We start from the raw sequence: 26125 nt of genomic DNA, 5'->3' as shown, positions 1-26125 counted from the left end.
TTGTTGTATTCTCGGAAATCTCAAAATCTAAGAGGCTACTACAAAGAAGAGGGGACCAACCTACTCTCCAAAGCACCTGAAGGCAGGACAAGATGCAATGGATGGAAACTAATCAAGGAGAGAAGCAACCTAGAACTAGAATATGACTTTGAGAATTATTAATACAATATCATTAAGTATCGTGAGAAACTTTACCTCTACAAAACTGCTGTTCTTTTTTTTTTAACTGTGAAGACCAATCATGATCAAACAAAGCTACCAACTAATATCCATCTTTTTCCTTCTTAGTTAAAGAAACACTTCATTTGTGTTTCTCAGCTTTGCGGGGTGGAAGGAACAGCACAGGTGCGGAAATTTTCCAAATATCTCTTGGGAAATGTCCAACTTCTTAATGCCAAAATTATATTTCTCACTTAGAAGTCAGTTTGTTCTTTTAAGAGTATAGTTATAAACACCTTCACTTTTCATTGTACAAACATTTAAAATTATGCATATCACTCTGCCACCTCTCCCATTATTTCTTCTCTTGGCATCTTTCCAGGATTCGAGACTTCTTGCCAATTCTTCAAAGAGGCTCTACCTCACCAGCTGTTCTTGAAACGTCTGTTCTTTTGACACGTCCCCAAGCCTTTCCAGATGTTTTCCAAACAGGATTCATTCATAGAATACATACATTGGACAATGCACAAAGATATTACCGTAAGTAGCTCATTGCCCACATTGTCAATCTATTGCTGTTGACAAGTAAATTGAGCTAGTTTTGCTGGTGTTCTTAAATCCTACGGCTGATTTATGTTACAACCCATGTGAAAAGGGGAGAGGGCTTGGATTGTATGGTTGTGTCTGCCATCTTGACTTGTTTGACCCCCTGTGGAAGTATGGGCTATTTTGTAAAATTGCTAACACCTGTGCTGCCATCTGCCCCTCCTATTTGTGCCTTCTGCCCAGTGTCAGCATGGCATTGTTGGCAATAGACCTTGAAAACGGGTGTTGGAGCAGCCAGGAAGAGAATGGAGCATATTCGTCTTTTGGAAATTCTACAACAATCAGCAAGGAGAGAAGAGCAGCTGAATAAAAGAGCGGGTTTTTTTCCCCTTCAGAAAGGGGAGAATGGAAAAGAGGAAAAGGTGTACAGAAAAAAAAAAAAGGAAGAAGAAGACGAATTTCTTGTTTAAAACTATTTTTTATGTAGTAAATACTGCAGTAAAGAATAGAATAGAATAGAATAGAATAGAATAGAGTAACAGAGTTGGAAGGGTATTGGAGGTCTTCTAGTCAAAATCCCTGCTTAGGCAGGAAATCCTATACCAGTGATGGCTAATCTTTTTCTAAAGGTGTGCCAAAATGGTTTATGAGTGTGCTATCACACGCGCAAGCTTTCTCCCTCCCCAGGCTCTGGAGGCTTTCCTGAAGCCTGGGGAGGAGGGCTGGGAGAGGCCGTCTACGCCCTTCCCAGTTGGCCCATTGGGCCTGTTTTTTGCTCTCCCAAGGCTCTGGAGGCTTTCCTGAAGCCTGGAGAGGAGGGCTGGGGGAGGCCGTCTATGCCCTTCCCAGTTGGCCCATTGGGCCTGTTTTTTGCTCTCCCAAGGCTCCGTAGGCTTTCCTGAGGCCTGGAGAGGGTGCAAATGGACTCCCCTAGCCCTCAGGAAGGCTGAAAATCAGCTGGCCAACACGCGCATGTGAGCTGCAGCTGAAGGCTGCCATGCCGACAAATGTGGCTTCGTGTGCCACCTGTGGCACTCATGCCATAGGTTCACCATCACGGCCTTATACCATTTCAGACAAATGATTATCCAATCCAAGAGATTATTTAATTTTCTTATACATGGCAGCTTAATTCTATACATTATAGCAGCAAAGCAACAATCAATCCAAAGTTTGAGATTTTTTTTCCCCCCCAAGAAAAATGAAACATCAACAAGGTATAACTTTTAAATCTGTTTGCAGATTATGTGTTTCTGACTCTCTCAAATGCTTCCCAGTGGCAAAAAAATTAAAATTAAATAGAAAGCTTCTGCTTTGAAATGAAAAAAAAAAGAATAAATAAAAGAATTGTATATAGGCTTCAGAAACAGGGAAGCTGTTTGTCAATTTGTCCAATTGTCAATATATTAACAAGTAGCACAGTTGGGGTACCTGATTCCATTTATTATGGAATACCCTTCTAAACAATTGATTCATATTGAAACTATGTCAGAACCAAATACGTTATACATCAATGATTTTTTTTTCATCCAAAACATTTTTTCCAATAAAACAGATTGATTATGTTTTATTAAAACAAGGCTTTTCATGTCAGCCCCGCGAACAATTCAACATGGCCCAACCAAACTTCAATTCTTTATTTGCTCACACCTTATAGACAGAATCTTGCCAGAGTAAACTACACTAACCTAACAGATATAGCCGGCGAGATTCTATGGAATGTCTATCCTATATATCTTCTTCTTCCTGTGATTCAGACTGTGCTGACTCTTGCCTAGCTTTACCCTTGGAATGTGTTCGCTCCTTACTGGGAACCTGCTGTATTATTGAAGTCTATCACATCCTTCAAATTTGGAAGAATAAATACACATTTTTAATAAGGGGCATTTTTCCTTAAAATCCTTTGATAGCATATTTTTATTAGGATAATTATTAATGGTTTGGCTAAAATGAAATCTTTGAGAAGATAATATATAATCCTTAGGGCCAAAGGATTTTCATAGCAATGGTGAATCTTTTAATAAAGATCAGAAAAACAAAGAATAGATAAACTACTCTGGATTTTTTGGGTGTCAGTTTAAATTTCTTCTGGCCAATAGAAATTTTAGTTTCAGCAACACAGCTTTATAGAATTTAATACTCTATTATTTAGGACAATCAAAAGGAACAATTTAAAAACTTGTAGGTTATTACTGCCATTAGAAACAGGAAATCCATCGTATGGATTTAAGGAAGCTTGGAATACTGATTTTGGTAATTTCATACAGGAGACAAATTGGCCGTAATTATGGAAAACAGGTGGATTCACAACTACAGCTTCAGCGCAAGAAATTCAATGAAGATTAGACATTGTTGATATTAGACTTCTATTACGCTGGCACAAGTATATCTAAAATTTTCTTCCAAATGCTGGAGAAGTTATCCAAGAAAAAGGTAATTCTTTCATGTGTGCTGGTCATGTGCTAGAGTAATACCTTTTTGTAAAAAAAAATATTTTGGAGAGATAACTATCATCACCAATCAAAGTATTGAGTGTGCTCTAAATATAGGCTTATTGCATTCATTTATAGGACCAAACCGAAAGCTTAAAAAGAATTGATCTCCTATTTTTTATAGCAGCCAAAATCAATAATTGTGCAACACTAGAAAACTTCAGATAATATAACACATGGGTTGTGGATTAATAAAGCCTCTTCAATTGCCACATTAGAAAACAAATCATAAAGTTATATTTTAGAAGCAGGAACCACAATTTTATTAAACATGTTGGATTTTATATTTCTACCTTAATAGAAATGGATTATAATTTGTTGTATTTATATGATAAATTTTCATGTGTATAGTACCTGACTTTTTATTTACATGATAGTTATTTGGGGGCGGGGGCTTCCTCCCTCCCTCCCTCCCTCCTTCCTTTCTTTCTTTCTTTCTTTCTTTCTTTCTTTCTTTCTTTCTTTCTTTCTTTCTTTCTTTCTTTCTTTCTTTCTTTCTTTCTTTCTTTCTTTCTTTCCTGTCAGTGGAGCTATCTGATATTGTAAAAGGAAATATAAATAAACTACTTTTAAAAAAGTGACTCCCTCTTCTTTTACACACCCCAGATAAAGGCTATTAATTCACATTTCAGGGGATTGAAAGAGGGACTCAGAATGAACAAAGAGTGAACTGAAGGACAGGAATATTAATAATGATAGGAAGCAAGTGAGATGATTAACTGGAAAGTTGTAATGAGAGAAGGAAGAGCTATCCAAAGGCTTATGAAGAAGTAATCTGTTTACAATGATGAAAATAAATGTTTTAAAAAAATCTAGTGAGGTAGGTCAAATGAAATAGGAGACGCACAGTGGTGGGTTTCAAAAAATTTTAGAACCTCTTCTGTAAGTGTGGCCTACTTTGTGGGAGTGGCTTGTCGGCCATGTGACTGTGTGGATGTGGCTAACTTGTAAAAGGTGGTGAAACTCACTTAACAACACTCTTGCTTAGCAACCAAAATGTTGGCTCAGAAACTCTGGCATTTGAAGCATGCAAGTCTTAAAGCTGTCAAGTTACAAGACCCTTGCGCCCCTAACCCTTTAGAAAAAACCCCCAGGGGTGTTCAAACTTGACAGCTTTAAGACTTGTGGACTTCAACTCCCAGAATTCCTCCTCTCGCTCTTCATCGTGATGATGTGTGGACGGGCGGGGGGAGGGAGCTGGAACCAGTTCTAAATGGCACTGTAGATTTCTGGAACCTCTTCTATAGAAGAGGTTAGAACTGGCAGGAACCCACCTCTGGAGATGCAACAAATAACAATAGCTAAAGACAAAAAGAAAAGAGACTCAAAATAAGATCTGGATGAAAGAGAGAAGAAAAATGTTACACTACTTACACTAGTTACACTATTAATACACAAAAAATTGAGCAAGCTAAATAAATTTTGAGAATTGGGGCCTTTAGCTGAAGGAATAAAAACAAATGTGCAAAAAGGCATGCTACAAACCTCAATTACAAAAGAAATCTCTTACAATTCTAAACAGTTCACAGATAATGCTGCTTTTTTTTCTGTTTCATTTGGATAGACTGAAAAGTGTGTAAGCATTAGGACGTGATGAATACAGTAGACTAATTTGGGAGCTACACTTATCATTCACAGATGTGAAGTATTAAAAGTAGGAATGAAGTTTTAAATATACATCCAAAGTATTGTCCCAAGGGTGCTTTTTCAAATGACAACTGGACTTTCTCATTTTCTTTGAAGATGCTTAGCTTAGAGCTGAAGAAGCTTCTTGGACAAGAAGCAAAATGTCTTCAAAGAAAAACAAGAAACTCCAGTTGCCTCTTGAAAAAGCAACTTCGGGACAACTATGACCTGGATGACTGAGAATCTCCATAGACATCCAAAGCATTGTTTTTTAAATCATGTTTGTTTGGGGCAAGTTCATTGGCCTGCTCAGTAAAGCAATGCAAGAGAAGAAGGAGAAGGAAAAGAAGAAGGTTATTGATAGATTTCACATCTTAATGGGATGTGAATAAACTCTAAAACCTGGATTGAAACAAGAGAGCATTTCTTAGACACCCTTTTGACCCCATTTTCTTTGCTATCACTTATTACATGCCAGCATTTGAACCTTTTCAGAATCATTTCTTTTTGATAAGGTAAAGATAATGTTTGCCTGCCAGCCTTAAAAGTGTGTAAGCATCGGCAACTTAGATGCAGGCAAATATTTGGAGACAATAGTTTCTGAACTGGAAATATTACTCTCTTTTTTTTTTTCCATTCCATTGGTGTTTTCTTTTTTTTAAAAAAAGGCAAATTTCTTCTCTTAACCAATTGATTTGCTTTTCCAAGTCACTAACCTCAAACCTTTCCTTTCCAATTATCAAATCAAACCTTTATTGCAGTCAAAGACCAACATAAAAAGGATAGCGTACAAGGAATTAAAAAGCATTAAAAAAAACCCTAATGGAACAGAAAGTGTAAATGTATAAAAACAAAAATCTAAAAATGAATCTTTAAAAAGGGAGGGTAGGAGCAGTAGATGGGCATAGTGGGGGCATGACAAACTAAATCTATCATAATACAGAGCACTCTTTAATGAAGATCTAAGTGCTCATTAACAGTAATTTGTGGCACAGGTCAACTTCTGATAGATTTTAAGTGTTGCTTCACAGACCTGGCAGCATTACATGCTTCCCAACCAGATCCTCTGAAAACCCATGGGAAGAACGTTCCTATGACATTTTCACATCCTACGTATTTTACTGAAAACTTTAAACCCAAGAATAAAGCTAATATGAACTAAAGGATAATGGAAAGAAGGGAGAAAAGGGAGGAAAAGGAAAGAAAAAATTGAAAGTAGAAAGAGAAGGAGAAGAAGATGGAGAAGGAGAAGAAGAAGAAGAGGAGGTGGAGGAGGAAGAGGAGGAGGAAGCAGCTGGGAGGAGGAGGGAGGAAGGAAATTTGCTTCATGATGGCGAACCTATGGCAGCCGTGCCAGAGATGGCACCCTGCGCCTTCTCTGTGGGAACATGAATGGTTGCCCCAGTTCAGCTCTGCCAAGCATTCGCGTGCACCTCCCACTGCCCAGCTGGCCAGCTGGTCTTCAGGTCTCTGCCACTCTTGTGCAGGGGGTGTGGGGCGTTTAGGAGTGATGGGGAGGGGTGCATGCAGGAGCTGCACGCTTATGTGTGGGAGGGTGGGGAGCATGCAGGGGGCTGCATGTGCATGAGGGAGGTTGGGTTGCATGTGGTAGTGCACACATGTGTGGAGGGGCAGGGGAATGCATGCATGGGGACATGGCACATGCATGGGGGCTGCACACACATTGTATTTTGGGGGTTCGGGCATGCGCACTTTGGGCACTCAGTCTGGAAAAGGTTAGCCATCACTGTCCTAGGTCCTTGATTTTTTAAAAAAATTTCCCATGCCTTCAGTTCTTGAAACCAAACACTGTCCATTTATACTGAAATCCCTCTTTTAATTTATTCTTTAACACAGGTGGTATGAGAGTTTTTCCTCCCCTCAGCCCTCACAGTCCTGGATCCTGTTTCATGAAACGCTATACCTGGAGAGTTACACCTGCTGCTTTTAGACTTCCTTCTGCTGCTTCTTTGTTGATACTGGTTAGAATCTTCCAGGGGTGGGTTCCTGCCAGCTCGAACCTCTTCTATAGATCTACAGTGCTGTTTAGAACCAGCTCCCCCCCCCAGCCCGTCTGCACATCATCAAGATGAAGAGCGAGAGGAGGAATTCTGGGAGTTGGACGTCCACAAGTCTTAAAGCTGTCAAGTTTTAACTCCCCTGGGGGTTTTTTCTAAAGGGTTAGGGGTGCAAGGATCTTGTAACTTGACAGCTTTAAGACTTGCACACTTCAATGCCAGAGTTCCTGAGCCAACATGACTGGAGGAGGAATTCTGGGAGTTGAAGTCCACAAGTCTTAAAGCTGTCAAGTTTGAACACCCCTGGGTTTTTTTTCTAAAGGGTTAGGGGTGCAAGGGTCTTGTAACTTGACAGCTTTAAGACTTGCGTGCTTCAAATGCCAGAGTTTGTGAGCCAACATTTTGGTTGCTAAGCAAGTGTTGTTAAGTGAATTTCACCACATTTTACAAGTTGGCCACGTCCACCCAGTCACATGGCTGGCAAGCCACTCCCACAATGCAGGCCACACCTACAGAAGAGGTTCTAAAATATTTGAAACCCACCACTGGACTCTTCCTTATCTTATAATTGCAGATAATGAACCACATTTTGGGTGAAATGTAAGATAGTCACCCATTTGCTCATTTTCTTGAAAAAGGCTCTATTGACAGTTAATGTAAACCACACAAAATTGCTCTGTCAGTGGCAATGCACTGTCCGTGTGTGTGTGTGTGTGTGTGTGTGTGTGTGTGTGTGTGTGCAGGCATTGAATTTTTGGGGTTTGGGTGCGCTTTGGGCACTCCGACCAGAAAAGTTTGGCTATTACTGCTATATATTAAGGAAAGCTGGACTGGAAGATTATGAGTGTTTTAAAATTGGATGAAATAGCTTCAATTATCCATGCTATGCTGATGACACTATTTTAATAACTGAAAATGCAAAGTATCTATAAGCTCAAGTAATAAATGTTAAGGAGCACAGAGAATGAATGGGAGTAACATTAAATATAAAGAAGACCAAATTAATAACAGTAGCTACAACAACCAGCCTTAGAATTGGTAATGAAGATGAGCAAGGAAATGAAATTAACTTTGAGCTATAATTTGGAAGAGAATTTCTACACAATGAATGCTGTTTAATACCTGATAAATTGTCAAAGGTGTATAATGGTGTGTCAAACATATGTTGGAAATGTAATTATTCTGAAGGTACCTTTTATCACCTTTGGTGGAGATGTAAGAAGGTTAGGAATTATTGGGATCAAATATATATTTTAATTCAGAGAATTCTAAAAACAAATGTACATATACAGTATATACTGTATATGTACATATACTGTGTATACTGTATATATACATATACTGTATATACATATATTTACTGTATATACTGTATATACATATACTGTATATATACAGAAAGAAAATTAGGATTTTCTTTCTGTATATATGATAACTGCAGCAAGACCTTTGTATGCATAGACCTGGAAAATCACACAGATTCCCACAATGGAAGAAGGGATAGTGAAGATAATGGAGCTGGCTGAAATGGCAAAGTTAGCTACCTACTATTAATTTAACTATTAAAGTTCAAATTAATTTTAAAGAAAAGACTTTGTCTTTGTTTCTATGTGAAAACCACTTATGGACTCCTCGCTAGAAACTGAAAAAAATACTATATTAATTTGGGAATTTGAAAATTAGAAATGTTAGTGATTATAGAAACACTGGGTATTACTGAATTTTAAAGTAGAAGACTGGTGTATTTTGTCTTTTTAACAGTATTGAAGAAAGTTGGAAGCTATTTGTTTTCCTTTTTCTTTATTCCTCTGCATTCCACTATCTTTTCCCTTTTAAATATTTTATTTGGTTTTTTATATTTTAATTTTTATATAATTTTAATAAAGTATATTAAAAAAAGTATTCACGGGAAAATACTGAAGTGATGGTAGAGTCTCTTATTGTTTTTTTCTTCCTCTCTTTTCTATATGTCTATGGAGATTCTGGTCATCCAGGTCATGTCTGTTCCAAAAGGTGATTTTTCAAGAGGCAACTGGACTTTCTGGTTTATTTTATATTGTATTGTACAGGACTACCTGTATTGGTGTATCCCCAATTAAACATTTCATGTATCGTATTGTAAGTCAACCTGTATTGTATTTCTGGGAGACATTTTGCTTCTCACCCAAGAAGTTTCTCCATTCTCTCTTCTATAATTTCTCATAGTACTGTTCTGACCTAGGCTTCCTCAGAAAGTATAAATTACAAAGTCCCCAAAACTCTCTTTTATTAAATGGCTGTGAATTATGGCAATTCAAAAGCCATAATGTTTCAGAAGCAGTCTCTGAAGACTCCGACAGAGGTCTGCTTGAATTGCCAAAGTCTTTCAGGGTAAGGTTGATAAGCATCCACCTTTATCTCCCTTGAAACCCTGCCAGAGACCTAATTGCCAATTAGTTTTGCAAGGACAAACACAGCACAGAATCAAACAGGACTTATCAGAGCTTGAACCAATTAGATGAACTAATTGCTTCCTGCAAAGGCTCACATCCATTTGCTCCTCTTTTATGTCTTATGGGACGGGCCAATCATCTCCAAGCCTTACTCCTGAGTTGTCCTTTAACTGTTCTTGCCTTCTGGCAGCTCTGCGCATGCACACACCGGGCACAGGCTCATACTGTTCTTCTGCCTCACTGATGTCAGACTCCGGAGGCTCAGGAGGAAGCACGCAACTACCAGATGGCCCTGCCCCCCTCTCCGCCTCTGACACAGAGCCCTCATCTGAGCCTTCCCAAGACTCCAAAATTTGCCCATATTCTTCTCCAACCTCCTCACATTCCGACTCTGCTGCTAACTCCACAGTTCACCAGCAGACCACAAGTACAAAATATGCGATCCGATACAAGTCAAATGGCATCATGTACATCATAATACCAATCACCACCACCTCCCTCCCTACATATCCTTTATTTACAATACAATACAATAGCAGAGTTGGAAGGGACCTTGGAGGTCTTCTAGTCCAACCCCCTGCCTAGGCAGGAAACCCTATACCGTTTCAGGCAAATGGCTATCCAACATCTTCTTAAAGACTTCCAGTGTTGGGGCATTCACAACTTCTGGAGGCAAGCTGTTCCACTGATTAATTGTTCTAACTGTCAGGAAATTTCTCCTCAGTTCTAAGTTGCTTCTCTCCTTGATTAGTTTCCACCCATTGCTTCTTGTTCTACCCTCAGGTGTCTTGGAAAATAGTTTGACTCCCTCTTCTTTGTGGCAACCCCTGAGATATTGGAACACTGCTATCATGTCTCCCCTAGTCCTTCTTTCTCTTAAGCTAAACATACCCAGTTCCTGCAACCGTTCTTCATATGTTTTAGTCTCCAGTCCCCTAATCCTCTTTGCTGCTCTTCTCTGCACTCTTTCTAGAGTCTCCACATCTTTTTTACATCGTGGCGACCAGAACTGAATGCAGTATTCCAAGTGTGGCCTTACCAAGGCATTATAAAGTGGTATTAACCCTTCACGTGATCTTGATTCTATCCCTCTGTTGATGCAGCCTAAAACTGTTGGCTTTTTTAGCAGCTGCTGCACACTTCTGGCTCATATTTAAATGGTTGTCCACTAGAACTCCAAGATCCCATATTTGCCATACTTATTTTTCCTGAGTATAGAATTGGTAAGAGAAACTCTGAGTATGCCGGGATCCCTTATTTTACAGTATCAGCTATAATCAGAGCAGAAAAGAATACGCCGAATCTCAAGGGCAGCGAGACATCCTTCATTTTTTTAAAAAATCTTAAGCTGCATTTCCACACTACACAATCCTATTCAAGCTCACTCAGCCATGTTAAATTCAATAAATATTACTCTTGAGTAGGGTTTTTATCCAATTGGAACTCCAGAGTTCAGAGTTTGCGGGAAAGTTCTCCTGCATTTAGCCATGACAGGAAGGCATTTCCATTACAAGATTTATGACTGTTGCTCAACAGGGAAGCGAACTTCTATTATGAACAAAAATATATAAAATGTTTTCTGTTTCCTTCCCACTGTGGTTCTGTGAAAGACATTGCCAAAAATGGGTCTGCTCGCAATTAAGTTTTCCGTATGAAATGGGTTAATGGGCGAGCCTCCTATCGAGCTTTTCAAATTAGAGCATGGATATAGCTGAGGACTCGAGTTTTAGTTTATTTTTATTTTTTCCAAATCTTCTCCATTCATTCTACGCATACATTTCCAAATGGGTGCATCAAACGTTGATACCACTGTGCTTTTGTTTTAGTCTCCAGCATATACTACTTCTTCACTTATTAGTTTTTAGTATACAAGATTGAGCATTTCAGGAGGCATTAAAATGTGATTTATTGAGAGTCCAAATACGGATGGGCATTCTGGGGCTTGCAGACTCTTCCAAATAGGGACTATAGAACACGTGGGAAATTTAGAAACAGCCCGAAGCTGTTGTAGAGAAATTGTGTGAGTCCCCCCCCCCAAATGTGACAGCTTTTGAAAAAGAGGGTACAATAGAGTATAACAGAATCACAGAGTTGGAAGAGACTTGGAGATCTTCTAGTCCAACCTCCTGCTCAGGCAGGAAATCCTACATCCATGATGTAACACGTGCCCAAAGTGGCACACAAAACAATGTCCCTGTCACACATGGCTTTGTCTGTTTGCCTTCTGGGTTTCTGGTATGCATGGGTGTGTGACAATCAGCTGTCCTTCGTGCATGCAGCAGTGCTGAAAACCGGTGTGTGCATGCGTGCTGGCCCACCAATTTTCAGGTGCGCATGCGTGCCAGAACACGGATCTTTGGCTTTTCCAAAGCGGGACCCTTCGCATGTGTGGCAATGCCAAAAACCGGTCTGTGCATGCTCACCGGCCAACTGATTGTTGAGTGCACATGCACCCGGAAGTTCGGCTTTTCTGGAGCGCGGCCCTGACGAGCGTGCCACGCTTCCACACAACCTTTTTGGCACTCGGTGTCAAAAAGATTCTCCGTGACTGCCCTATACCATTTCAGACAAATGGTTGTCCAATCTCTGCTTAAAAGCCACTAGTGATGGAGCACCCACAGCTTCTGGAAGGAAGCTGTCCCACTGATTAATTGTTCTGTCAGGAACATTTGAAGGACTTGCGTACACCTAGTGCATATTTGCATCAGCCTTTATCACTCAGGGTATTGTATGTATGTGATTCAATTTGTTGATACTAAAAACACTCAGAAAAGAGCAAGTTTCTATAGCTGGAATAGAAATCCTGAGGAGAAGCTCGGGAGGATTGTACATCTGTTTTGGGAGCCCTTTTGTTTACCCTGTTAACATATTATTTAGTGATCCAAGGAATATGCCAGATTCAATACAGTGAAAGGAATGACACATTCCATCTGTAGGGAAGTTAAAGACCTACAAACAGGCTGTCATTTCCAACTTCTAGTTTAGAATAAGATTGTTCACCTGACATCCTACAGGGCACATCTTAAGATGTCAAACACACACAACCCAATTGGGAATATCTTGCAATGTTTTTCTTAAATATGAAGGAAATTTCTGCCAACTTGCCTGCTGATACAAACTTTTTCCTACCTTCTTCTGAGTCTCACCATCCCTTCTCCATCCAATTTAATAATTTAGGTGCTGCTGTAGAAGTAGTGGGGTCCTTTTATTTCCCCTCTCACTGCTTGGATATCCAGACATGAATAGAATTCTTGATAGAATAGAATAGAATTCTTTATTGGCCAAGTGTGATTGGACACACAAGGAATTTGTCTTTGGTGCATGAGCTCTCAGTGTACATAAAAATGCATTCATCAAGAATCATAAGGTACAACACTTAGTGATAGTCCAAGGGTACTAAACAAGCAATCAAATCATACTAGGAAACTAAATGCAATACAATACAATACAATACAATACAATACAATACAATACAATACAATACAATAGTAGAGTTGGAAGGGACCTTGGAGGTCTTCTAGTCCAACCCCCTGCCTAGAATAAAACAATATAAATCATAAAGATACAAGCAACAAGGTTATAGTCATAAGTAGGAAGAGACAGGTAATAGGAAGAACGAGAAGAATAATAGTAACACAGTCTTAGTAAGTCTGAGCTTTCTGAGTTGGCACAGAAAGGACATTCTTTGTTGTGCATTTTTTATGACGCTCTTAATGTTAGATGTCCATTTTAAGTCTTGAGATATGATAGAACCTAGAAACTTAGATGTTGAATATCTTAGAGAAACAACATTTTCCCAAAATTGTATACATAATATGAATGGCTGTACCCCAAAGAAATTTTATTTTATGACTTCTCTAAAAGCGGTGGCGGAAGATGTAGTTACCTTCATCTCTCAAGGAGAGGAAATTTGGTTAAGATGTTGGCCTTGAAATCGGGAGGCTGGGAGTTTTATTCCTATCTTAGCCATGAAAACAAGCTGTGTAAACTTGGGCCGGTCACTCTCAGCCCAACTCAATTTACCGAGTTGTTGTGGGGGAGAGGAGGAAGAGGAAGGAGCATAATGTATGCCCACCCTTTGAGTTATCTCTCTCTCTCTCTCTCTCTCTCTCTCTCTCTCTCTCTCTCTCTCTCTCTCTCTCTCTCTCTCCCTACCTACCTACCTACCTACCTACCTACCTACCTATCATCCATCCATCCATCCATCCATCCATCCATCCATCCATCCATCCATCCATCTATCTATCTATCTGTCTGGTAAATACCACCTCTATTCTCTGCCTCCCAAGTCCCAGCTGATCAGGAGAGAATGGGGATTTTGCAGTAACCTTCCCATGGAGTGGGGAGGGAATGGAGATTTTACAGTATCCTTCCCTTGCCATGCCCACCAAGCCACATCCACCAAGCCATGCCATGCCCACCAAACCACGCCCACAGAACCAGTAGTAAAAACTTATTGAATCCCACCACTGCAGGGATCAATATAGAATCTTAGAAACTACAATGGGATTTTTCCATCCCTCATTTATTTGGAGTTTCATTAAGGGAAAGACCTTTAAAATGCCTTAAAATCTTCCCGTAGAGACCTTCCCCAAGAGTTCTTGCTCCTGGACTTAGTTGCCATTTATGAGATAAGTTACTGACAGATTGCAAGCTCATGCTTGTCTGTATCTCAGTTTCTTCCATTATTTTCCAGAGAATGTGACAATTTATAATGTGAGGAAACTGAGGAGATGTGAATGAACAGGAGCAATAAAAATAATAATATTAAAGGTCTGGCATTCTGTGCATGGTCTAATTCCATAATTAAAGCAGCCAAACAAGAATTGGCTAAGTAGAGGATGAAGGCATTATTACAGGTAGTCCTCGACTTACAATCATTTATTTAGTGACTTTTTGAAGTCATGCTGAAAACAAGTGACTTATGGCAGTTTTTCACACTTATGACCATTGCAGAATCCCCATGGTCATGTACTCAAAATTCAGAGGCTTGGCAATTGACTCATATTTATCATGGTTGCAATGTGTCCCACGATCTTGTGAGCACTTTTTGCAACCAACTCAAGAACAGCAGTGGTTCACTTAATAACTGTGGTAGGAAATGTCAGAGTGCACACAGTGTGACTACTATTTTGAGACAACCCAGGAGCAAAATACAGTACCCAGAGGTTTTGTCTTTCAAACAGTGGTTTATATACAAGACTTATACAGTATATACATACATACATCACGTGTTAGGCAAATATCAAGCAAGCAATCACTCTTCTACTCTACCCAGAGAACTGCAGTGGAGACAGAACATGAGGAGAGGGATCCTCTAGGAGAGAGAGAGATGCCCTCACATGGCCTCCCTTATATATACAGTTTCTTAAAGTGGCAGTAACACTGCTGACTCATCCTCATGTCATCATCTCGGTTTACAGCCTTATAGCAGCTGGTCAGCTATTAAATCATCATTACCCTGACACTGTTTGGAAGACAAAACCTCTGTGTACTGTATTTTTCTCTTGGGTTGTCTCAAAATAGTAGTCACACAGTGCACACTTTGACAAGAAAGATCACAAAATGGTGCAAAATTCACTTGACAAATGTTTCGCTTAGCACCAGAACCTTCGGACTAAATTGTGGTCCTACGTCGAGGACTACCTGCAATAGTGAGTAATGGTAATGGTGGTAGTGGTATATCATCACTAGTGGTAGGGGCAGAGATGGTTGTTGTTGGTGATGGTGGTGGTGGTGGAGAAGGAGGAGGAGGAGGAGGAGGAGGAGGGGGGGGAGGGGGGGAGGAGGAGGAGGAGGAGGAGAAAAGAGACTCTTTTTCCTAAGCATAATAACATAATAAACCTACATAATGCATTAGGATAGCATGCATTGGCTTGGAACTAAACTTAACAAATCTCAAGGACCGCAATGGGACCATAATGTTATTTTTAATAGAAATATCAAAAGTGGTGGAGGAGAAAGAGGAATAGGTGATGATTAAGATGAAAATAATTAGAAGGAAGGAAAAGATGATGACAATTAGGCTGTATGCTGCTATAGGGATGATAAACTGTTCTGGTTTTTATACAATCTCCCTAGATTAGTGAACAGATAGAATGTGGAGTACAAAATGAATACACAATAGTCTCAAAGTATTACCCATCCATCATATCGGAAATGAGAAAAAGTGAGAAAGAGAGTAAGAAAAAGGGAAAAGAAAACTAAAGAGTATTTACTTGGTAGGCACATCATCAATAAGACACCATTGGTTTTTAAAAGGAGATCCTTAACTGATTTGCTTGTTCGAACATGGTTACAGTGGCTGAAGTGCTGGCAGTTTTGCCTTTAGCAGTTTTCCACTTGAATTACAGGGATAAATTTTTTATAAAAATGCCACACTGAAGAATATTAACGATGCAACAAACTGGTATTCTAAGGATGTTATCTATTTATTTTTATAAGTGTGTTTAATTGCACATTTTTCTTAAACTTCTAATTACACCCTTGCTCTAAAACTGATGTCTGGTTTGTTTAAAGATGCATTTTTGTACTAAATATGTTACATTATTTTTAGTTATGCTGAAGACAGTTCGCGAAGAAATAATGTCAAAATATGAGGGTGGATTAGAAACCACATTATTAATAGAGGAGGCTGTCTGCATATGAAAAAAGGAAAATAAATAAAGTTCTCCACAAGAAATAAGAACCCCATCCATTTCTTTCACAAATCTTATTTTATTAGAGTCTAAATGTCAGTTTCATAAAATATAAATTTAGTAGCATGGTCGGAATTGCATTATCCATTTATTTTGCATTTAACATCTGCATATTACCTCATCATTCAAGGTAGGATAAAGTAACCCCAAACTGTAAACATATTGGTATGATCTTGACTTGATCTTTAGCCTGCACTGATGGAACAAGTTCTATTCAGTTTTTAAAGTAATGCTTAGATCCTAAACAAATTTTTAATCAATCACTAATTGTGCTACAAATCAGGACTAGACAAGCAGAGGTGGTATTCAGCAGGTTCTGACGAGTTCTGGAGAACCAGTAGCGGAAATTTTGAGTAGTTCGGAGAATCGGTTAATACCACCTCTGACTGGCACCACCCCCATCTATTTTCTGCCTCCCGAGTCCCAGCTGATTAGGAAGAAATGGGGATTTTGCAGTAATCTTTCCCTGCCACACCCACCAAGCAATACCACTTCAGACAAATTGTTATCCAATATCTTCTTTAAAATTTCCATTGTGGGAGCATTCATAACCTCTGGAGGCAAGTTGTCCCACTGATTAATTGTTCTAACTGTCACGAAATTTCTCCTTAGTTCTAAGTTGTTTCTCTCCTTGATTTGTTTCCACCCATTGCTTCTTGTCCTGCCCTCAGGTGCTTTGGAGAATAGTTTGACTCCCTCTTCTTTGTGGCAGCCCCAGGATTCCAAAGCAGTTTAAAATAAAACCAAATACCAAAATCATTTCTAAAGATTACAGTGAAAGCAATGCAATGCAATCCAAGATAAAGTGAAAACCAGCAACAGTCAAATCAATTCATCATTGCATGCTTGGCAAATGGGATGATTCTTATTTTCTGGGGAATACTGGGGAAGGGAGGAGTGAAATGAAACCCTCTTCCCTGGAGAGGTTATTTCATAGCCTTGGAGCCACAAGTATACTCTTTCCGTGGTGACACTTTCTAGATGAAATCTCAGGCAGGAGGGACACATTCAAGAGTCCAAGCTTGTGATCTAGGTAACAAAATAGATTTGTAATGGGAGACACAGTCCCTTCCAACCGCCAGGCCTGAAGCAGTTTAGGGTTTTAAAGGTCAACACCATCATCTATAACGGAGAAAAAAGTGAGAGCAAAAATATCAAGGGACTGTCTGTCTCCATCCTACTTCACTAATTACACATGCTTGGGTAATAAGATACGCTGAAGGGCTCCGGCAATGGACTATTCCACCTCCACTCTGTCTACTATGAGTTGTATTTTAGGAGAGCTCTTAAAAATGGAATGAATCTGTGAGACATATGTAGAAGGTCTGTGTTAGGGTTAGATGGCTTGGGAGCATAGTGTTGGAGCACTGACCAAGCGACCGATTGGAGTGGCATTGGCTCAGATAGGTCTTTGGCTGTTTCGAACACTTCCCTTCCATAGTAACCCAGGAACATGTTCTCCTTGCAGCCTTCAGAAAGGCCCATGAGGTCGTTGGCTTCGAGGAAGCAGTCGAACCTCAGCATATACAATTCCCAGTGCTCGGTGACTGGGTCATGTGGAGTCAGTGGGGCGTCCATGGCCATTTTGTGTTCTGAGGGTGTTTTGACTTTGACGCTCAAAAATGGCTTCTCGAAGCTGTGCTGAGCTCCGGGCTGGATTTACTTGCTGGGTTGCTATGCTCTTTTTGGTTCGACTAGTTGCCTTCCAATCCCACCTTTGTCGCCAGTTTTAGATTGGGTAAAGGAAAGGCACACTCAGGCTTAGGCAACAACAGCTCTTTATTGTAACAGAACAAGTATGTACAATCCAGCGAAGGTTCAGTCTGACAGCAGTCCTTTTATAGGGAGCTGTCAGACCCTTCGACCAATGAGATTGAATCTCTGTTCCCACTGGAACAGAAGACCTTGGTGGAAACCATTATAATAGTTGCTAATATCTAACACCTCTCCCCTCTTAGATGGAATCAACCGACTTGTGACGTAGTCACACAGGTAGGTGGGCTTTTTGGTAGCTTTGCCAGACCTGTGCAGTTCAGTCAGAGGGTGTTCTTCGGACAGGTGAAACAGACATGTTGGCTCTGAAGCTTCGCCTGGTGGAAGCTCCTGGACTCTTTCACAGGCCACGGCTGGAGCTTCTACAGCCAGTTCACTCGGAGCTTGCTGCAGGCCTGCAACACAAGTAGATGAGTATCCCGGTGTCTTCGGGTTTGAGTTGGCTGTGGAAGGAGTGACTTTGTGCTTCATGGGGGCCTGTTGTCAGAGGCCAAGACATCAGGCAGGCCGTGTGTGGAGAAAAGTCTCCATAATATCTTGATGACCGCTTCTGCTGTGGTAGAGGTCATGAGGACTACCTCTAGCCATTTCAAGTAGGTGTCCACAACTACTAAGAATGTCTGGCCATGAACTGGGTCAGCAAAATCTATGTGCACCCTAGACCATGGTGCTTGAGGTCACTCCCACTCCCTAGCGGGCGCCTCTGGAAAAACTGGTCTGGACTCCTGCCATTCTTCAATCTCCCTGTCCATGTTAGGCCACCACACATACCTCCTAGCCAAAGACTTCATCCTTACAATTCCAGGATGCCCTGCATGTAAAGTCTCTAATACTGCAATTCACAGTTTGGGTGGAACAACAACCCGGTCCCCCCACAGCAAACAGCCATTAATAACAGACAATTCATCTATTGTACAATAATACATTTTGAAATCAGACCCAAAAGGTCCCTTGAGCCACCCCCTCCCCACCCAGTTCAAAACTTGTTTGATCATGGAGTCTCTTGCTGAGTGGCGGGCAACATCACTTGATGAGACAGGACCAGTCTCTAAGCAGTCAATGAGAAGGACTGGTGTCTCGGGGGTAGGGTCTGCAAGTAGTTCTGGTAGCAGGCAGTGACTCAAAGCATCAGCATGCCCCAAGGTTGAGCCTGGTCAATGGATGAGGCAATAGGTGTAGGCCGCAAGGAAAATAGTCCATCTGGTCATTCGCGGTGACAATGACACAGGAGTAGGCCGGTCCCCAACCAGCAAGCCCAGTAGCAGTTTGTGGTCTGTGATGATTTCAAAATCACGGCCGTAGAGATACTCATGGAACCTTTTTACACAAGCCACTGCAGCCAAAGCCTCATGGTCCAGCTGGTTGTAGTTCCGCTCGGCAGCGGAAAAGGTCCTTGAGTAATAGGCTATAGGTGCCTCAGTTCCATTTGGCATCCATTTGGCTGAAGATGACTCTGACGCCAAATGGAGAAGCATCACAAGTTAAAAACAAGTGGCAGGGTGTGGCTGTACTGTACCAGGAATGTGTCTGCTGATAGCAGTCTCTTCACCACGGCAAATGCGGCTGCTTTGGCTCTGCCCCAGGACCACTTTGGGTTCTTTGCCAGGAGACGATGTAAGGGCTCAACAATGGTGGCTTTCTGTTCCAGAAAGATGCTGTAGAAATTAAGGAGCCCGAGGAACACTTGCAGCTCAGTCTGATTGTAAGGTGTAGGGGCGTCCTGGATTGCTTTAATTTTTTAAGTGGTCGGGTGAATCCCAGAGCTGTCGATGAGGTGCCTTAAGAATTCAACCCTTGGCATGTTAATTTGGCATTTTTCTTTTTGGAGACGGAGGCTCTTGTCTCTAATTCTGATCAAAACAGTTCTTAAACGTTGGAAAACTTGCATCTCATTTGCAGCTAATACCAAGATGTCGTCAAAATAGGGGATGACTCCTGGAATCTACTGCAAAAGCAGTTCCATTATGCTTTGGAACAGTTCAGGGGTGATACTAACTCCAAATTGCAGGCTCTTTATTATAACACAACAAGTAAGAACAATCCAGTGAAGGTTCAGTCTGACAGCAGTCCTTTTATAGGGAGCTGTCAGACCCTTCGACCAATGAGATTGAATCTCTGTTCCCGCCGGAACAGAGGACCTTGGTAGAAACCATTATAACAGTTGCTAATATCAAACAGTCTGTGGCATAAAGAGATCATCAACCATTACTTATTTTTATAAAATTTGCATTAGTTTTCTCAGATACAGAGTATTTTTAAATAGGATTATGTTTCCTAAACACTGACATAAACATAAGTTGAATTCTCCCTTATCGTTTCCATAGTTTGAGAGAAAATATGCTCAGTATTGCTTATTAAGGAGGTGAGGTCCACCCTCACATTCCTGGCTTTTGAGAATAGCCTAAAAACTTGACTCTGCCTCTTAGCTTGGAGCCTACTATTTTTTCCCCCATGTTTTAATTTTTTTAAAATTAAACATAAAAAATCTGATGTCCACATAAATAGTGTGTTGTCTGAGTACAATTAGTTTTAAGAAGTAATAATCATAATAATAATAATATTCATAACGTAATAATATTTGCTTATCCATTTTAGTGAACCTTCGTCATTCTCTTATACATTTAAGTTTCTAACTTCTGTTTCTGCTAGTTAACCATTGATAAAACAAATCCCATGTTAAAAAGTGTTCAGTTTCTTCCTTCTCCTTAATCTTTAGTGTTAATCTAACTATTTCTATACATTCATTTTTTTAAAAAATTACATTTTCCTCTGTAGGGATCTCTTTATTTTGGGCTGGGGCCTACTATATTGAAGTTGACTCACCTGCCCATCATCTTGTTTTTTTTTAAAAAAACTTATAACTTTTTCATTATTTTTTTCTAACTTTATCTGTTTTGAGCACTCTTTTCATTTTTTATTATGTTGTAGGCTTCCTAAAGTTGCTATATCGGTGATATAAGCAACATAGAAATTTAATAAATTAAGTGAATAAAAAAATAAACATACATGCACAAGTGCTAAAAATAATGACAAGCTAGAATGTTTCCATTAGGAAAATAAGTTTGTATTATTAAAGAAATGTGTATGAATATTCTCAAATGTCTTTCTGGGAAATCATTTCTAAAGTTTATAAATCAAAATGAAGTCTAGGATGAAATTAAACTTTAAAATGACAACTTGAATGTGGGTGGATTCATCTATCTTCCCATCAAAACAATTTTAGAATTTTCCAAGAGATAATTAAAAAAATAATTATTATTCTGTTCCATTCTGCTTGCCACACTTCAAGGAGCATTCAGACAAACAGGAAAAGACTTCAGAGAAGTGCAATGGTATAAAGATTTATTTAAGGACTTAAACAGAACATATGGCAGTATTTTTCAAGTCACAAAGAAGAAAAGCACAGCATCATGATAGGCAGTAGGTCAGGGATACCAAACTCAAGGCCCATGGGACTGCCCTGAAAACAGCAAAGGACTGGCCCACAGTGCCTCTGCCAGTGAAAACAGAGCTCGAGGCCCTCCTGAGCTCCATTTTCTCTGGCAGGGGGTTACAGGAAGCTGTCGTGGCCACGAGCCCCTTCTCACTGGCAGAGTGCTCGGGCCTCCACAGGCGCCCCTGACATGAGAGACGTTGAATTGGCTGGCCACACCCACTCCATCTCCCCAAGGTCAAACACAACCCTGATGCGGCCCTCAATGAAATCAAGTTTGACCCCCCTGATGTAGGTCATGAAAAACATGATCTTAAAATATAACAAGATTCCATTTAAATTTAAGAACAAAAGAAAACTACTATTATTTCAAAATGTTCCTTTTTCATTCATTTGTGTAGATGAGTGGTGGTAACTAAGAGTAGGACAAACAAACAAACAACCCCAAAGTTGAATTTCCTTGAAGATTCAGAGGAACTTTGCTTTAAAACTTTGCTTTCCTTTAACCTAAAAATATTCTCACTGTGTCCACTAGCAATAATGCAGGCCCTCTCTAGCACCTTACTGAAAAACAGCTGATCACCAATAATTTAACATTTAAATGTTGTGAGGCCAGGTGATCATAAAATACCCCGGGGCTGGAATCTATATGCATGTGTGTATGTTGAAATACAAATTTAAGAACCTTAGAACTCTTTGAAGTTAATCAAAATGTATGACTACCGCTCATAGAAAAAGGATTCAAGATAACCTGGAACATTTTAGAATCTTTCCTGGACATATCTAATTTCTGCCTTTGAAGAGCTAGGATAATAGATTTCATGCATATTTAAAAGCTTTGACTTGCCCAGGTTGAATTCCATTCATTTGGTACTTACAGTTACAAAATTTAGGGGTTTTCTTGATTTATTGATCATCTTTTATCCTCATATTAGCACGATCAGGTTTACTAAGACAATTACCTCATACTATGCACACCTGATGATAAAAGTATGTAGTACATATAAAGAAAAAGGGGTTGGATTTAAACTGCCATTTTAAACCTATTTTAATCTAGTCTAGTGTAAAGCACTGGGCTTCTTAACTAGAAGGTTGACAGTTTGAGACCCAAGCACCGTGTGACGGGGTGAGCTCCCATTCCTGTCCCAGCTCCTGCCAACCTAGCAGTTTGAAACCATGTAAATGCAAGTAGATAAATAGGTACCACTTGAGTGGGAAGGTACAGTAACTATTCTATGGGCCTTCAGCATTTAGTCATGCTGGCCACATGACCATGGAAACATCTTTGGACAATGCCATCTCTTCAGTTGTGAACTGGGAGATGAGCATCACACCCTAGGCAAAGGGTGTCAAACTAATGGCCCAAGGGGCCAGATGTGTCACGCACAGGCCACACCCATGCCAGCTTCACAAAGGTGGAAAAACACTGTGATATGTCACATGATAGTAACGTGATGCCATGAGTTTGACACCCATGCCCTAGAGTCAGACATGACTGGCTGGGAAAACTTTCCCTTTTTACCTTTAGTGTAATGTAATATTTGGTTCCCCAACATAAAAACATTTAAAATGTGAGAGTTCAGGGGAAAAAACATACAAACTTCCCCACTATTAGTGAAAAGATACAATAAAATAGAAGTACTGTCTTTTTCAGAGTATAAGACATACCTTTTTCCCTCAAAAAAGAGGCTGAAAATCTGGGTGCGTTTTATACACTGAATACAGCATTTTTTTGCCTCCTGAAACGCTGCCCCTTTCACCAAAATGGCCATGCATAGGCTTTAGGAGGCTTTCAGAGAGCTTCTGGGGGCTGGGGAGGGCAGAAATGAGCAAAAAAATGGGTCATTTTTTGCTCAGTTTTGTCCCCCAAACCCCCAGGAGCATTCTATAAGCCTCCTAAAGGCTATCCATGCCCTTTTTTTAAAAAAAAAAAGGCCCAATTTTTGTGAAAAACAGGCCTCTTTTGGGAGGTTTGAAGAGTGCAAAACCCTTTTTTTTAAATTTGCCTCTTCAAAACCTTGGTGCTTCTTATACTCTGGTGCATCTTATACTCCGAAAAATACGGCAGCTCATCCAGTCTATTTCCTGTCTGGCGTATTTAGAAATAAAAGGACTGTGGAAAAAAATTGAAGGAACACTGTCCTTTTGAAGCGCTGTGGTGCCTTGCTTTTAACTGATGAAGTGCCATGGCATCGTCTGGGGAAAACATTTATTTTGCAGATTTATGCCTGCCCTCCAGCTCCTCTTAGTCGTATCAGCACATGCAATTATTTTCTGAACAGCTTGTGAAACCTTCTTGTACATCCTGAAGCACAAACCTTGAGGCAACTCATAACTGCCTCTCCCAAACTATCCCTTCGGACAACTCTGCTGCCAAAGTGATCTGACTACAAGCTACAGACCATGTTATGAGAAAGCTGTTAGCAGTTCTGGATATTTGGCTCTGCTTCCCTTGGCCTTTTCTCAGTTTTCAATTCACGATGCCATGCTCCTAGAGGGAATGATAGTCAAGGAGCCACACAAAAAAAATTGTGCCTCTGTGCAATGATCTAAATAGGTCTAGTAAGTAGTGAAAAGGGTAAAGATTTCCCCTGTCCAGATGTGTCTGACTCTAAGGTGCTGCTTCTTAGCCAAGGGAACCAGCTAAGGGATTAGCCGTGGTGGCACAGTGGTTAGAGTGCAGTACTGCAGGATACTCCTGCTGACTGCCTGTTGCCTGCAATTTGGCAGATCAAATCTCACCAGGCTCAAGGTTGACTCAGCCTTCCATCCTTCCAAGGTCAGTAAAATGAGAACACAGATGTTGGGGGCAATATGCTGACTCTGTAAAACTGTTTGGAAGGATTGCAAAGCACTATGAAGTGGTATGTAGGTCTAAGTGCTATTGCTATTGTCCAAAGAGGCTTCCGTGATCACGTGGTCAGCATGACTAGTCACCACGACACAAGGAATGCTGTTACCGTCTCACCGAAGTGGTACCTATTTATCTATTCACATTTGCATGCTTTCAAACTTCTAGGTTGGCAAGAGCTGGAGCAAGGACAGGAGCTCACCCTGTCATGCACTGCTCGGGTCTCAAACCCAGTCTGTCAGCTTTCCAACTGACAAGCTGAGCATCATTAATCACTGAGCCATCACGTCTCCTGCAAAGTAATGAAAGAATATGTACTGGTAGTTGTCGAATGATGACCACAATTGAGCCCAAAGTGTATGTTGTTAACTGAAATATTTGTTAAATGAATTTGCCACAGTTTATGACTTTTCTTGCCATGGTTGTTAAGTGAATCATTGCATTTGTTAAAATAGTAAACCTTAATTAGTAAATCTTAATTAGTTAAATTAAGAGCTGTAGTGGTGCAGTGGTTAAAATATACTATTGTAGGCTCTTTTGTTGTATTTCTTTTGTTTGATTTGAAATAGAATACTATGGACTTTGCAACAACAACAACAAAGAAATGTATGACCGGGAGGAGATATTGCAACCAGTGGCATGGTTCAAGTGAAAAAAAGGGGAAGAAGGAAGGAATAACAATGCTTGGTGGCACAGTGGTTAGAGTGCAGTACTGCAGGCTACTTCTGCTGCCTGCCGGCTGCCGGCTGCCTGCAATTTGGCAGTTCAAATCCCACCAAGCTCAAGGCTGACTCAGCCTTCCATCCTTCCAAGGTGGATAAAACGAGGACCCAAATTGTTGGGGGCAATATGCCGACTCTGTAAACCGCTTAGAGAGGGCTGTAAAGCACTGTAAAGTGGTATATAAGTCTAAGTGCTATTGCTAGTAACCTGGTTGTTAAGTGAATCTGACTTCCCCATTGACTTTGCTGGCCAGAAGGTTGCAAAAGGGGATCACAATGACCACCACAACAGTCATAAATATGAATCGGTTGCCAAGCATCTGGATTTTGATCACGTGACCATAGGGCCACATGAGTGTGAAAAACTGTCACAAGTCTCTTTTTTCAGTGCCATTATAACTTTGAATTGTCACTAAATGAACTGTTTGTAAGTCAAGGACTACCTATATATTAAAGACAGACTAATATCAAACATGAAAACATCAGGGCAAAATAGTATCGCAAACATACAAGCAAACATATACATATATATGTCCCTGAACCTTTCAAAGTCAAGATCAATGGAAAGCAGATCAATACTTTTGGGAACGAAGGAATTCTACCAATATGATTTTAATTGATTTTCTCCCCTTTCCACACAGATCAAACTGAAGCAAAATTAAGGAATATGCTTATTGTCCCTTCCTTTTTAGAAGCAGTTTTGATTATTTTAAGACAGCTTTTGACTACTGGCTCATACCCTTTTAGGTTCCCTTAATAGAAACTGTAAACATTTTTGAATCAGGAATGTGCACAAGGTCAACTACCATTCCCCCTCTCTTAAAATGTATTGATGATGAAAAAGCAGCTTTGTGAATTAAATTGATATTGGTTTTCTCCCTCTGCCACAATTTCTCCCTGATGGAGAGCTTTCCGTGTGTACTCCCCCACTCCCCCTTTGTATAGACTCTTAAAATGTGTGTATCTATTTGCTAGTTTTAGTATCTTTAGAATGAGAATTATGAATGAATTAAAGGGAAAGCACATAATATGATAGGGCAGCGATGGCTAACCTTTTTGTCATCCAGTGCCAAAAGCACCCGTAACAAAATGCGTGTGCGACACCCCCTGCATGCCCCACCCCCTGTGCATGCACATGTGACCCCCCTGTGCTCCCCTCCCCCCCTGCGCATATGTGCATGACCCCCATGCACCATTTAGGGCCTAGTAGGACTCCCTGCAGCCTCCTGGGAGCAAAAACAGGATGCGGGGGGAGAGGGGCTGGCTGGTGGGAGGCATGGGTGCATGCGCGGTGGAGCTCAGCTGGGGCAATGGCTCGCATGCCCGCAGTGAGGGCTCTGCATGCCACCTGCCATCACAGTGATAGGACAACACA

Source organism: Natrix helvetica (assembly GCF_964273705.1).
Source record: "Natrix helvetica genome assembly, chromosome: 4".
Classification (NCBI taxonomy): Eukaryota; Metazoa; Chordata; class Lepidosauria; order Squamata; family Natricidae; genus Natrix; species Natrix helvetica.
This window is presented reverse-complemented; position numbering follows the sequence as displayed.